This window comes from Phyllobates terribilis, unplaced genomic scaffold, assembly GCF_046119375.1.
Source record: "Phyllobates terribilis strain yellow unplaced genomic scaffold, ASM4611937v1 Scaffold_8__6_contigs__length_399053987, whole genome shotgun sequence".
NCBI classification, from domain to species: Eukaryota; Metazoa; Chordata; class Amphibia; order Anura; family Dendrobatidae; genus Phyllobates; species Phyllobates terribilis.
In genome coordinates this window covers 357323937-357337585 of record NW_027362768.1, presented here as the reverse complement: position 1 = coordinate 357337585, position 13649 = coordinate 357323937, and positions in this window count along the sequence as shown.

Sequence of the window (13649 nt, the reverse complement as noted above, 5' to 3'; positions counted from 1 at the left end):
AGAAAGAAAAAGAGAGAGAAAAGACATTGGGATGAGGGATGGGAGGGGGAGGAGGTCCTTATGCCCATGTAGCTGATTATGAGTACAATGACATAAATCTGTTGAAACTATTAAAACATAGTATGAAAATTATGTGAATCCTGAAACAGAATCCAACCGCTCCAAACCCTTCTGAATTTATCATTGGTTCCATTACATTCTGCAGAAAGTTCTTCCATTCTACATAAATTCACCATTTCATTGTACCAATCCAATATACTAGGTGGGTTTTTAAGTTTCCAAAACCGCGGGATTACCGTCCTTGCCGTTGTAAAGCAAAATCGAAGTAGGTCTTTCTTTTAAGTACCTATTGAAGAAAGGAGAATTGACAGGAGAGCTATTTGGGGAGACCTTGTTACTCTGTTACCTGTGATACGTTGGTAATTATCGAATACCTTCTCCCAAAATGGTTTCATTCTAGAGCACTCCCACCAGATAGGAATCATGGAACCCACTTCACATTCACATCTCCAACACATTTCTGAAACTGTAGGGAACATTGCATGTCATTTAGATGGGTAGTGATACCATTGTGTAAGTATTTTATAGTTCTTCTCTTTTGCACTCCCAGCATTAGTGAGCGTGTGTGTGAAGAGGAACCCTTTTGCCCATTCAAGAGGGGACAAACTAATCCCCAAGTCCCTCTCCCATGCTCGCTGATATGCCAGCTTCTCCATTCCCTCCTCTCTACCCAATCCCTCACAGATCACAGAAATAGAGTGAGTCGGTCCATTTTCCTGAAGGAACATGTTCTCAAAGCAGGTGTAGCTTGGGAGCGAATTTACATTAGGGTTATGTGCTACTAGAAGGGATTGTGTTTGCAAGTTTTCAAACCATTTGATTTTCACATTTGGAGACTTTGTTTGTAAAGATACAAAAGAAGGTATCATACCATTTTCCAATATTTGAAACAATCAGGTGTCCTCCACTGCCCTCCGACCGAGGAAGGACCCCCGTAGATATCCGGGAAGAAAGGAAAGGTTATAAAATATTGATGTGAGTGGACTAATAGTTTTATCTGGAAACACTTTTTCCTCAGTGAATGTCATGTTCTAAGTGTTTCCCTAGTTAATTTGCACTTGACCAAGGTCACTGAGTCTTCTTGACACCATGGTAGATGTGGTAGAGGGACTTCTAAGCCTTCCTGTTCCACCCCCACCCATTGTTTAGTGTCTGCATAAAAGTGCCAATCTAGGATCCTCAGCAAGGCAGAGGCCTGAAAATATCTCTTGAAATTTGGAAGGCTTGCACAACCCATTGATTTATGACGAGATAGTGTCTGTATGTTTATGCGAGGTTTAATCTTACCCCAAATGAATTTAATCATAGCTAATCTTAGTCTACGAAAGAAACTATGGGGAGGAGAGATCGGGACTGTTTGAAAAATGTACAAGAAACGAGGTAAAATGTCAATTTTGATGGCGTTCATTCTTCCAAATCAAGATAGCTTCAATTTACCATATTTCAATAGATCTCTATATGTTCTATTCAGTAAAGCTTGATGGTTAAGCGCAAATAATTTATTAGGATCTGAGGGAATATGGACCCCTAAATATTTCAATGATTCTTTCTGCCATTTAAATGGAAATTTAGTCATAAGTTGTGAGACTTCAGTCCGTGGGAGAGATATGTTCAAGGCCTCTAGACTTTAAAATTACTGACTGATCCAAACCTATCAAATTCTTTTAGAGTCATTGGAAATGTTATTTGTGGTTGGGATATATATAAATAAATCATCTGCATACAGAGCTGCTTTATAAGACTTAGATCTCACCTTGTATCCATGAATATTGGGATTATTTCTGAGAGCATTGGCCAGATGCTCCATTACCACTACATATAGCAATGGAGATAGGGGGCACCCTTGTCTAGTTCCATTGTTAATTGCAAATGGAGCAGAAAGATAATTATTTACTCTCACTCTTGCTGTTGGGCTTTTATATAGTGCCATAATTTTCTGTAGGTAGCAAGGGCCCAAACCTATCTGTCTTAAAGCTTCCTCCATGAACCCCCAGTGAACTCCATCAAAAGCCTTCTCTGCGCCTATAGATAGAAGACTTAGTGGAGTAGACTCAGTTCTTGCTATAGAAATAATGAGTAGTGTCTTAATAGTATTGTCCCTAGCTTCTCATCCTTTGACAAAGCCTACTTGATCATTATTAACTAAAGAGGGGAGTAAAGGAGCTAACCTATCGGCCCAGGATTTTTGAAAATAATTTAATATCTATATTTAATAAAGACATTGGTCTAAAATGAGCAATTATTGAGGGGTCTTTTCCTGGCTTGGGGAGAACATTAATATGTGCCTCTATAGATTGGGGGACAAATCCAGCATTTCCATCAATTGCATTAAATGTTTTAGCCATTATTGGAGAGAGTTGCTCTCTAAACTGTTTGTAAAATGCCGGCGTAAAGCCATCTGGGCCCGGGTATTTACATGATGGGTAGGCCCGTATCGCAGAATAAATTTTATTTATGGATATCACCTCTTCCAGAGTTTTCGTAAAATAACCCTTTAAACAATTTGTCAATAATTAATTTTTATTTGCCTATAGGATTGCAGACATAGAAAATAATAAACCCACCAATACTGACGCTCCCCAAGTCCAATGCCTCCCAGCCAACGAGCCAGAAGAAGTTGTATTGTGCAATGTATGTACACAGAATAAAAGCATTACCAAACAAAACTTAGGATAAAACAATGAGCAAATACCCTGCAGTAAGTAAAGAAATAATAGTAGTATTAATACATGTATATATGGGGGTCTAGCTAAGTATTTTGGTGAGGGATGAAGTATGTAGATGACTAAGATTAGACCCTTAGTCGAGGATCCCACTCTGCATATTCTCTCAAACCTAGTTGAAATAGAAACTCGGGTATATTGAAGTAAAGAGGAACCAAAGTGGTGAATTTGAAAGTAGTGATATCTGCTTCAACATGGAAGGAAAATTTAGATGAAAGGTCCTCAAAGGACTGGGAAAATTTGGATAAAAAGTCCTCAAAGGACTGGAGGGATCTAGACCTGTAATGAATTATCTCTACAAAAATATGCAGGATAAGGAGAAAGGATTACCAGCTTCATGAATAGTTCAAAAAATAGGTTTCTTTATTGTGAAAAAAGCTCTTTAAAAACAGATTTCATAGTCACATAGTGTAGCCAGGGCAACGCGTTTCGAACCCTAAAGATGCGTTCTTTGTCAAGACTGGCTTGCAAATGGCATACCCATGGTATATAAACCATTGTTCACCAATCACATACAAAATGGAAGTCACATGATACATAAATTTGCATACAAAAATATAAAACCAATTTGCAGAGTATATGCATAGTAAAAGCAATCACATGACAAAGAAGAAATCACATATGCATAGACAAGTTACTCGCTATAATGGAACAGTAGTTCCCTCCGTAAATTTAGTCCATTCGGTTGGCAAGTGTTCAGATGATACATCCAAAATGCTTCTCGATCGAGTGGGCGTCTTCTATTATCCCCGCCCCGAGGATCAAAGGTAAGTTTTTCAATGCCAAAGACCTGAAATGAGGATGTCTCTCTATTATGCTGCTCAATAAAATGTCAGGAGGCACAAGAAATGTTATGATTAGTGACATTAAAAATATCAGAAAGATGTTCTGCCACTCGCTGTTTTCATTTTCTTATAGTGCATCCCACATATAACAGATCGCAGCTGGCACATCTTATGATGTAAACCACATAATTACTGTTGCAATTCAGATAGCTTTTTATATTGTGGGTTTCACTAGAATCAGCATTAGTGAAGTTTTTAGTGATTTTTACATAGCGACCAATGCCGCATCTGGTGTAACCACACTTGTAAAACCCTTTACAATTAAGCCAGGTATGCCGTTTTTGTAGATTATTTGGGCGACTAGATGCTAATAGCCCCCCTATTGTTTGCGCTTTTTTTGCCACCACCAGAACTCCAGAATCAAGAATTTTAGATAATACAGTATCCTCATATAAAATGGGAAGATGTTTCGGTATTATATTTTTAATCAGTTGAAATTGTGAACTATATCAAAAGGAAATAACATTTCGATTTTTATGTGCTGTAATATCATTGCGATTAATCCTTGCCCTAGACAGATCAATTAGATCCAGTCTATTTTTACTGTCCACAATTTTTTTTGCTCTCTTTAACCCCTTAAGCCCCGAGGGTGGTTTGCACGTTAATGACCAGGCCAATTTTTACAATTCTGACCACTGTCACTTTATGAGGTAATTACTCTGGAACGCTTCAATGGATCCCCCTGATTCTGAGACTGTTTTTTCGTGCCATATTGTACTTCATGATTGTGGAAAAATTTCTTCGATATCACTTGCGTTTATTTGTGAAAAAAATGGAAATTTGGCAAAAATTTTGAAAATTTTGCAATTTTCAAAATTTTAATTTTTAAGTCCTGAAATCAGAGAGATATGTCACACAAAAGAGTTAATAAATAACATTTCCCACATGTCTACTTTACATCAGCACAATTTTGGAACCAAAATTTTTTTTTGTTAGGGAGCTATAAGGGTTAAAAGTTGACCAGTGATTTCTCATTTTTCCAACAAAATTTACAAAACCATTTTTTTAGGGACCACATCACATTTGAAGTCACTTTGAGAGGTCTTTATGACAGAAAATACCCAAAAGTGACACCATTCTAAAAACTGCACTCCTCAAGGTGCTCAAAACCACATTCAAGAACTTTATTAACCCTTCAGGTGCTTCACAGGATTTTTTTGAATATGGAAGAAAAAAATGAACATTTAACTTTTTTCACAAAAATGTTACTTTAGACCCAATTTTTTTTATTTTCACAGGGGTAACAAGAAAAAATGGACCTCAAAATTTGTTGTGCAATTTCCCCTGGGCACGCAGATACCCAATATTTTGGGAAAAAACACTGTTTGGGCGCACGGCAGGGCTCGGAAGGGAAGGAGCGCCATTTGACTTTTTGATTGTAAAATTTGCTTGAATAATTAGCGGACGCCATGTTGTGTTTGGAGAGCCCCTGTGTGCCCAAACTTTGGAGCTCCCCCACAAGTGACCCCATTTTGGAAACTAGACCCCCCAAGGCACCTTTCTAGATGCATAGTGAGCACTTGGAACCCCCAGGTGCTTCACAAATTGATTCGTAAAAATGAAAAAGTGAAAAAAAAAACACTTTTTCATTTTTACGAATCAATTTGTGAAGCACCTGGGGGTTCCAAGTGCTCACTATGCATCTAGATAGGTGCCTTGGGGGGTCTAGTTTCCAAAATTGGTTCACTTGTGGGGGAGCTCCAATGTTTGGGCACACAGGGACTCTCCAAATGCAACATGGTATCCGCTAACAAATTGAATGGAAAATCGGCTCAAATTGTTAGCGGACACCACGTTGCGTTTGGAGAGCCCCTCTGTGCCCAAACTTTGGAGCTCCCCCACAAGTGACCCCATTTTGGAAACTAGACCCCCCAAGACACCTTTCTAGATGCATAGTGAGCACTTGGAACCCCCAGGTGCTTCACAAATTGATTTGTAAAAATGAAAAAGTGAAAAAAAAAAACACTTTTTCATTTTTATGAATCAATTTGTGAAGCACCTGGGGTTCCAAGTGCTCACTATGAATCTAGATAGGTGCCTTGGGGGGTCTAGTTTCCAAAATGGGGTCACTTGTGGGGGAGCTCCAAAGTTTGGGCACACAGGGGCTCTCCAAACGCAACATGGTGTCCGCTAACAATTTGAGCCGACAATTTGTTAGCGGATATCATGTTGCATTTGGAGAGTCCCTGTGTGCCCAAACATTGGAGCTCCCCCACAAGTGACCCCATTTTGGAAACTAGACCCCCCAAGGCACCTATCTAGATTCATAGTGAGCACTTGGAACCCCAGGTGCTTCACAAATTGATTCATAAAAATAAAAAAGTGTTTTTTTTTCACTTTTTCATTTTTACGAATCAATTTGTGAAGCACCTGGGGGTTCCAAGTGCTCACTATGCATCTAGATAGGTGCCTTGGGGGGTCTAGTTTCCAAAATGGGGTCACTTGTGGGGGAGCTCCAATGTTTGGGCACACAGGGGCTCTCCAAACGCAACATGGCGTCCGCTAACAATTTGAGCCGATTTTCCATTCAATTCGTTAGCTGACACCATGTCGCGTTTGGAGAGCCCGTGATGTGCCTAAACAGTGGAGCTCCCCCACAAGTGTCCCCATTTTGGAAACTATACCCCTCAAGGATTTTATTAAGGTGTATAGTGAACATTTTGAACCCAGAGGTACGGCACAGAATTTGTTTACATTAGGTCATCATATTGAATAAGTTGTCATTATTCTTGAGCGCAAGTGCTCGCTACTTGAGTTTGCATCGGGTACTCAGGTATGCACCATGTACAGCGTGTGCTCGAGTGACATGCTCGAGTCCCTGCTCCGCATGTTTCACGGTTATTAGACACCCAAAAAAAAACATGCGGGGATCGCTCGTGCATGGCAGGCAATCCCCGTAAAGTTTTTTTGGCTGCAAAGCATATGGGGCAGAGACTCGAGCATGTCACTCAAATACCCACGATACTCAATGCATACCAGAGCACCCGATGCAAACTCAAGTAGCGAGCACTTGCGCTCAACACTAGTCACCATATCGTCATCTTTTTTCTTACTTTTGAAAAAAATCCCAACCCCAGCCCTAACCCTAGCACAACCCTAACCATAGCACAACCCTAGCCCTAGCACAACCCTAGCCCCAGCACAACCCTAGCCCCAGCACAACCCTAGCCCCAAACGCAGCCCTAACCCTAGCCCAATCCTAACCCAAGAGTTTATTTTTGACGCCGTTCCTTGTGCGGTATAAGTGATTAGACGACTTTATTCTTCAGGTCGGTGTGATTACAGCAATGCCAGAATCATATGGGGTTTTTATGACTGACAGCTGTCACACACTAAAAGACGCATTTTTTGTAAAATCTAGTTTTTGCATCGCCATATTTTGAGAGCTATAATTTTTCCAGATTTTGGCAGACAGTCATGTGACGGTTCGTTTTTTGCGGGATGACTTGACGTTGTTATTGGTGCCATTTTCAGGCACGTGACATTTTTTGATCGCTTTCTATTCCGATTTTTGGGAGGCAGAATAAACAAAAACCAACAATTCAGGAATTGTTTTTTTTTTTTTATTCTGTTCTGCGTGTGGTAAAACTGATGAGGTAGCTTTATTCTTCGGGTCAGTACGTTTACAGCGGTACCACATTTGTATCATTTTTCTATGTTTGGCGCTTATACACAATAAAAGCTATTTTATAGAAAAAAATATTTTTTAGCATCGCTTTATTCTGAGAGCTATAACTTTTTTATTTTTCGGCTGATTGAGCTGTATGGTGGCTTGTTTTTTGCGGGACGAGATGACGTTTTCAGCGGTACCATTTTTATTTATATGCGTCTTTTTGATCGCGTGTTATTCCACTTTTTGTTTGGCGGTATGGTGATAAAGCATTGTTTTTTGCTTCGTTTTTTTTGTTGTTTTTTTACCGTGTTCACTGAAGGGGTTAACTAGTGGGACAGTTTTATAGGTCAGGTTGTTTCGGACGCGGCGATACCAAATATGTGTACTTTTATTGTTTTTTTTTTTGTTTTTTTTTATAATAATATTTATTGATGGGTACATTATATTTTTATTTTTGGTGGATTATTTTTTTTATTTTTTTTTTATATTTTTGCAATTTTTTATTTTTTTTTTTTTTTCCACTTTCACACAGTTTATACACTTTATTACTTTGTCCCACTCTGGGACTTTCACTTTTTTTTCTCTGATCGCCTGCATGGCACAGGAATGCAGCACCATCCCTATGCCATGCAGGCTATCAGCGGTGCACAGTGTGAAGATTGTTTGGAGATGCACTGGGCATGTCCAAACAATCTTCCTGCTGTCTGGTGACCCGGATGTTGTCATGACGACATCGGGTCGTCATGGCAACACCCGGGAAGCCTTTGCAGACTGCGCTGGAAGCCGGAAGAGGAGGTGAGTATCGGCGATCACCTCCCCTTGCCCCCGCAATGCCGCGATCGACTTCGATCGCAGCATCGCAGGGGTTAATGTGCTGGGAGCGGTGCAGGACCGCTCCCTGCACATAGTACCGGGTGTCAGCTGTGACAATCAGCTGACACGCGGCGGCGATCGCGCCCGCACAGCCTGTGTGCGCGCGCGATCGCGATGGCGTACTAATACGGGTCTGGCTCTTAAGTCCCAGGGCACAGACGCGTATTAGTACGTCAGATGTTGTTAAGGGGTTAAAGACCAATCCGGATAACCCCTAGATTTCAATTTACTTTTACACCTGATGAATTCTTCATCCAATTTATTTGCATTGTTACAGTTACGTTTGATTCTTGTCAGTTCCCCCACAGGTATAACTTTTATAGTATGGCGCGGATGTCCGCTTTTGGCATGTAGAATGGTATTCCCAGATATGGGTCTGGAAAATGTGGAAGTAGTGATGGAGCCGTGAAGAATCCCCAATTTTAGATCAAGAAATGATATACACTTAGAATCAAAGGTGTAAGTGAAAGAAAGATTGAATTCATTGTTATTTAAATACTTAATGAATTCTGGTATGGCAGACGCATCCCCACTCCAGATGAAGATCAAATCATCTATGTATCTGCCATACCAGAAAACATCACGAGCCCATGGATTGGCGAAGGTGTACAATGCAACATATTCCCAATGGGACATTACCATATTTGCCAACGATGGGGAATAGCTAGATCCCATGGATGCTCCTCTACATTGGAGATAAAATTCCTGATTGTACATAAAAAAATTATTAGTCATAAGATATTGTGTACAAGACAAAAGATAATTAATTAAATCCAAGGTATAATTACTATACTTATTAAGATGGAAATCCAATGCTTGCAGAGCGACATCATATGGTATACTTGTGTACAAAGACACTACATCACACCCTAACCATGTATATCCCTCCTGCCATGTGATATTTGTTAATTGGTCCAGAACGTCTCTTGAATCTTTAAGAAAACCTGCAGATCTCTGCACTAGCGGTTGAAATAATGTATCCATCCAATTACCAAGATGCTCTGTAACAGAATTAATATTAGAAATGATTGGTCTCATTGTGGGGGGATTGATGCCCTTGTGTATCTTGGGTAGACCATATAAAAGTGGTAGCATGGGATGCTCAACAATGAGAAAGTCTTTTTGTTTAGCTGTAATAACCCCTAAAACAAAACCTTTGTTTATTATAGCATGGGTTGTTATTTTGTAATCTGTGGAGGGATTTGATGGAATTTTTGTGTAAGTAGTTGTATCAGACAAAAGCTCCAACATTTGGTTGTGATACATGTCTGCATCCATAACTACTACTAGTCCGCCTTTATCTGACATCTTAATAATGACATCCTCCATCCGTTTTAGTTCCTGTAATGCCTTCATTTGTTTTTTGCATAGATTTTTTTCTCAAAGTAATAAAAAGATGAAAGATGTCAATAAATTTGTAAGAAACCTGACGGTAAAAAGACATTTTTTTATCTGCACCTAGCAATATAGATCATGACAAAATAACCAATGAATTTCAGACTCTTAATTTTCAGGAACAATCAGCATTACTACACCTTCAAGATTTGGAAACGGAAAATCGCTCTCCACAACCTAGCATCAATTCAGCAGAGTTTTTTTCAGGGCGGAATCTTTTTTTTTATCCTATACAATCGAGAACGGGAGCAATGGATAAATTCCAGGAAACTATTCAACGTGAACTAAAAAATCTCCATATGCAGGTGGAAAATAACAGCTCAAAAAGTAATTTGAACAAAAAACAAATGAAGGCATTACAGGAACTAAAACGGATGGAGGATGTCATTATTAAGATGTCAGATAAAGGCGGACTAGTAGTAGTTATGGATGCAGACATGTATCACAACCAAATGTTGGAGCTTTTGTCTGATACAACTACTTACACAAAAATTCCATTCCACAAGAATGTGGTTGTGTATTTGGAAGACATTTTGATTTATTCACCAGGTCTGGAGTCCCATTGGCAGAGTGTACGTGAAGTTTTGCAGTTATTGAGTGATAATTCACTCTTTGCTAAGCTAGAGACATGTGAGTTCGCTGTGCAGAGAATTAGTTTTTTGGGCTACATTGTCTCCAGCGAGGGCTTTGAGATGGACCCTGTGAAGGTTCAGGCTGTGCAGGAATGGCCTAGGCCTATTGGTTTGAAATCTATACAGAGGTTTTTGGGTTTTGCCAATTATTACAGGAAATTCAGTAAGAATTTTTCTGTAATTGTTAAACCTCTAACCGATCTCACCAGGAAAGGTGCGAATACGACCCAGTGGACTACTGAAGCCATTGAAGCGTTTGAGTATCTCAAAGAGAGGTTCAGTTCTGCCCCTATCCTTATACAGCCTGATGAGAACAAAACTTTTTTGGTCGAGGTCGATGCTTCATCGGTGGGGGTCGGAGCAGTTTTGTCTTAGGAGAACAAGGGTGGAGTACATCCTTGTGCCTTCTTTTCGAAAAAAATTTCAGAAACCAAACTGAATTATGATGTTGGAAATCGGGAGTTTCTGGCTATTAAACTTGCGTTTGAACACTGGCGTCATTTTTTGAAAGGCGCTAGATTTCCTATTCAGGTTTTCACAGATCATAAGAATTTGATCTATCTGGATGCTGCCAAGCGCTTGAATGCCCGTCAAGCTAGGTGGGCACTTTTTTTTTCTCGGTTTCATTTTTCTGTTACCTATATCCCTGGTACTAAGAATGTTAAAGCCGATGCTTTATCTCGCAACTTCTCTCCTACGGTCGGTGCCGAGGAGGAGGAGAGCATTTTGCAGAAAGGAGTTGTGGTGGCGGCATTGGACTCCGATTTGGAGAATGGGATTCTGAATGCTCAAGATGATGCTCCATCTAACACTCCCCATGGGAGGTTGTTTGTGCCTAGAGCCTTTAGGAGAGCTTTGTTTGTGGAGTGTCATGAGTCTCGGTTGGCAGGTCATCCAGGAGTTTCGGAGACCAAGAGACTTATCAGTCGCAGTTTTTGGTGGCCTGGATGGCAGAAGGAAGTCATCAAGTGGGTGCGTCAGTGTACTGTGTGTGCCAGGTCAAAGGCTTCACATACTCCTGCTGCGTGGTTGCTTTGCCCTCTGGAGGTTCCTAGTGCGCCTTGGACGCATCTCTCTATGGATTTTATTACTGATCTTCCTGGGCCGGAGGGTTTTACTGTCATCTGGGTGGTCGTAGACCGTTTTAGTAAGATGTGTCATTTGGTTCCATTCATTAAGTTGCCCTGCGCCAAGACACTCGCTAAGGCGTTTGTTAAGGAGATTGTCAAGCTCCATGGCGTTCCCACGCATATTGTTTCTGATAGAGGACCTCAGTTTGTGGCTCGCTTTTGGCGTGCTTTTTGTGACTGGTTGGGAGTTCATTTGTCATTTTCGTCTGGTTATCATCCTGAGTCTAATGGACAGACTGAAAGAAAGAACCAGGATGTTGAACAGTTTTTGCGTTGTTTTGTGGCGGACAATCAAGAGGTGTGGTCTGAGTTTCTGCCTCTCGCAGAATTTGCTCTTAACAATCATACATCCTCCTCTGCTGGGTGTTCTCCTTTTTTTTGTTGCACTGGGAGACATCCGTCTTTTGGTTCGTTCTCCAAATTGGGGTTGGCGGTGCCGGAGGAGGAGAATTTTTCCGGTGATTTGGAGAGAGTTTGGACTAATGTACGTTGTAACCTGCAAGAGGCTAACAAGAAGTCCAAGAAGTATTTTAACAGGAAACGTAAAGAGGTTTTGTTTACTGTGGGTGACATGGTTTGGTTGTCCTCAAAGAACTTGCGGTTGATGATTTCCTCTAAAAAACTGGGTCCTAAGTTTGTGGGTCCATTTAAAGTGCTTCAGGTTGTTAACCCATCTGCTGTCAGGTTGGATGTCCCTACTTCCTGGAAGATTAATCCTGTGTTTCATGTTTCCTTGTTGAAAAAGGCTGACGTTTCTAATAGGGACGCCACTGTCACAGTTCCTCCTGTGGTGGAGGACGGTGAATATGAAATTTCTCGTATTTTGAATTCAAGATGGCATAGAGGGATATTACAGTATCTTGGTTCCTGGAAGGGTTTCGGTCCCGAAGACAACTCCTGGGTAAGGACGGATGATGTCTCTGCTCCTAGGCTTGTTAAAGCTTTCCACAGGAGGTTTCCTGACTGCTGTACAAAGAAGAGGAGATGCCACACAGTGGTAGACATGACCATGACCTGATTTTGAGTTGTGTTGCTGCCGTCAATTTCTACATTAGGTAAGTTTTTCAAATGAAATGGAAAATGTCTGATGTTCACCCTCTGATCTGTGATCTATGTTCTGTTGTGAATAAAATGTGGCTATAAGAGATTTCCCAATCATTGCATTCTTGTTTTCTTTCCATTTTTACACACGGCCCCAACTTTTTGGGAATTGGGGCTGTAATTTATGGTCATGTTCACAATGTTCACAAAGATAAAACATGGATATATCCATTTTCCATCGGATTTGTAGATAAAACTCGCCCCTTCGAGAGAAAGTTTGTAAGGAAAATGCGCAGCACTCGGATGCTATCCACGTCATTTGAGCGATGTCTGTCTTTTAGGGTTTAATGGGCAGGAGACGCTTGGAAACGCTAAAGGGACGTCACATAAATGTGTCACATACATTGACATGATGCAGATTTTAATTCTACATTGCAAACAATTTCTGCATGAAATCAGCAGAGACATTTATTTTCAGCGTGCAGATTACATTTTGTAAACTTCCATCCGCTTTCCTGCTGCTATAATACGCTGCGGCTTTTCCACAGAGAGAGGACCCTGGTCCACAACATTTTGCTTATTTTGTTGGGAATTGGGCCCTCCGGAGTATGGGAGCTGACACTGATATGGAAGGTTTTATGCTGTTTGTGCAGTATTTGGGACATTAATCTATCAATTATTCGGCCAGGGTATAACAGTATTTTTAGGTAATGATTTGTATTGTACTAATATTTAAAACTTTAATACAATAAACTTTACGATGTGATGTCAGGACTATGGCACAGTTATTTGGCCGGTGTATTTCAGTATTGTACAGCACTATTATTTGGGGACTTTCTGACGTGTATTTATGGACTGTGGGGTAGAATTATTTTGTGCACTGTATTGCACTATTTTCCATAGAACTGTGTGGCTATATTATTTGGCCAGCATATGGTAGTAGTTTTTGGCACTATGGATACTATTATTCTGAAACTTTGTGTCATCATTTTGTGGACTGTACAATTCTGTTCATACTAATGTAATTGCTTCTATTTTTATAGTCTATGTCAGTGGTCCCCAACCTTTTTTGCACCAGGGACCGGCTTGAAGCAAGATCATTTTTCCATGGCCCAGCAAGGAGGGGGTGGGGTGGGCGGGGCTTTGGTCATATGGGGGCGGGGTAATGGAGGGATTTGGAGTTTAGTGCATACTTATCATATAGTGTAGACCAGGTCCCCGCCAGGAGCTATGCCAGGAGCCCCACATAATGTGCTGTGCCAGGAGCCGCATCACTGAGGCCCCATCACGCCCTGCAGCAGGACAGGGCAGCTGTCCTGACAGCTGCTGTTCAGCTG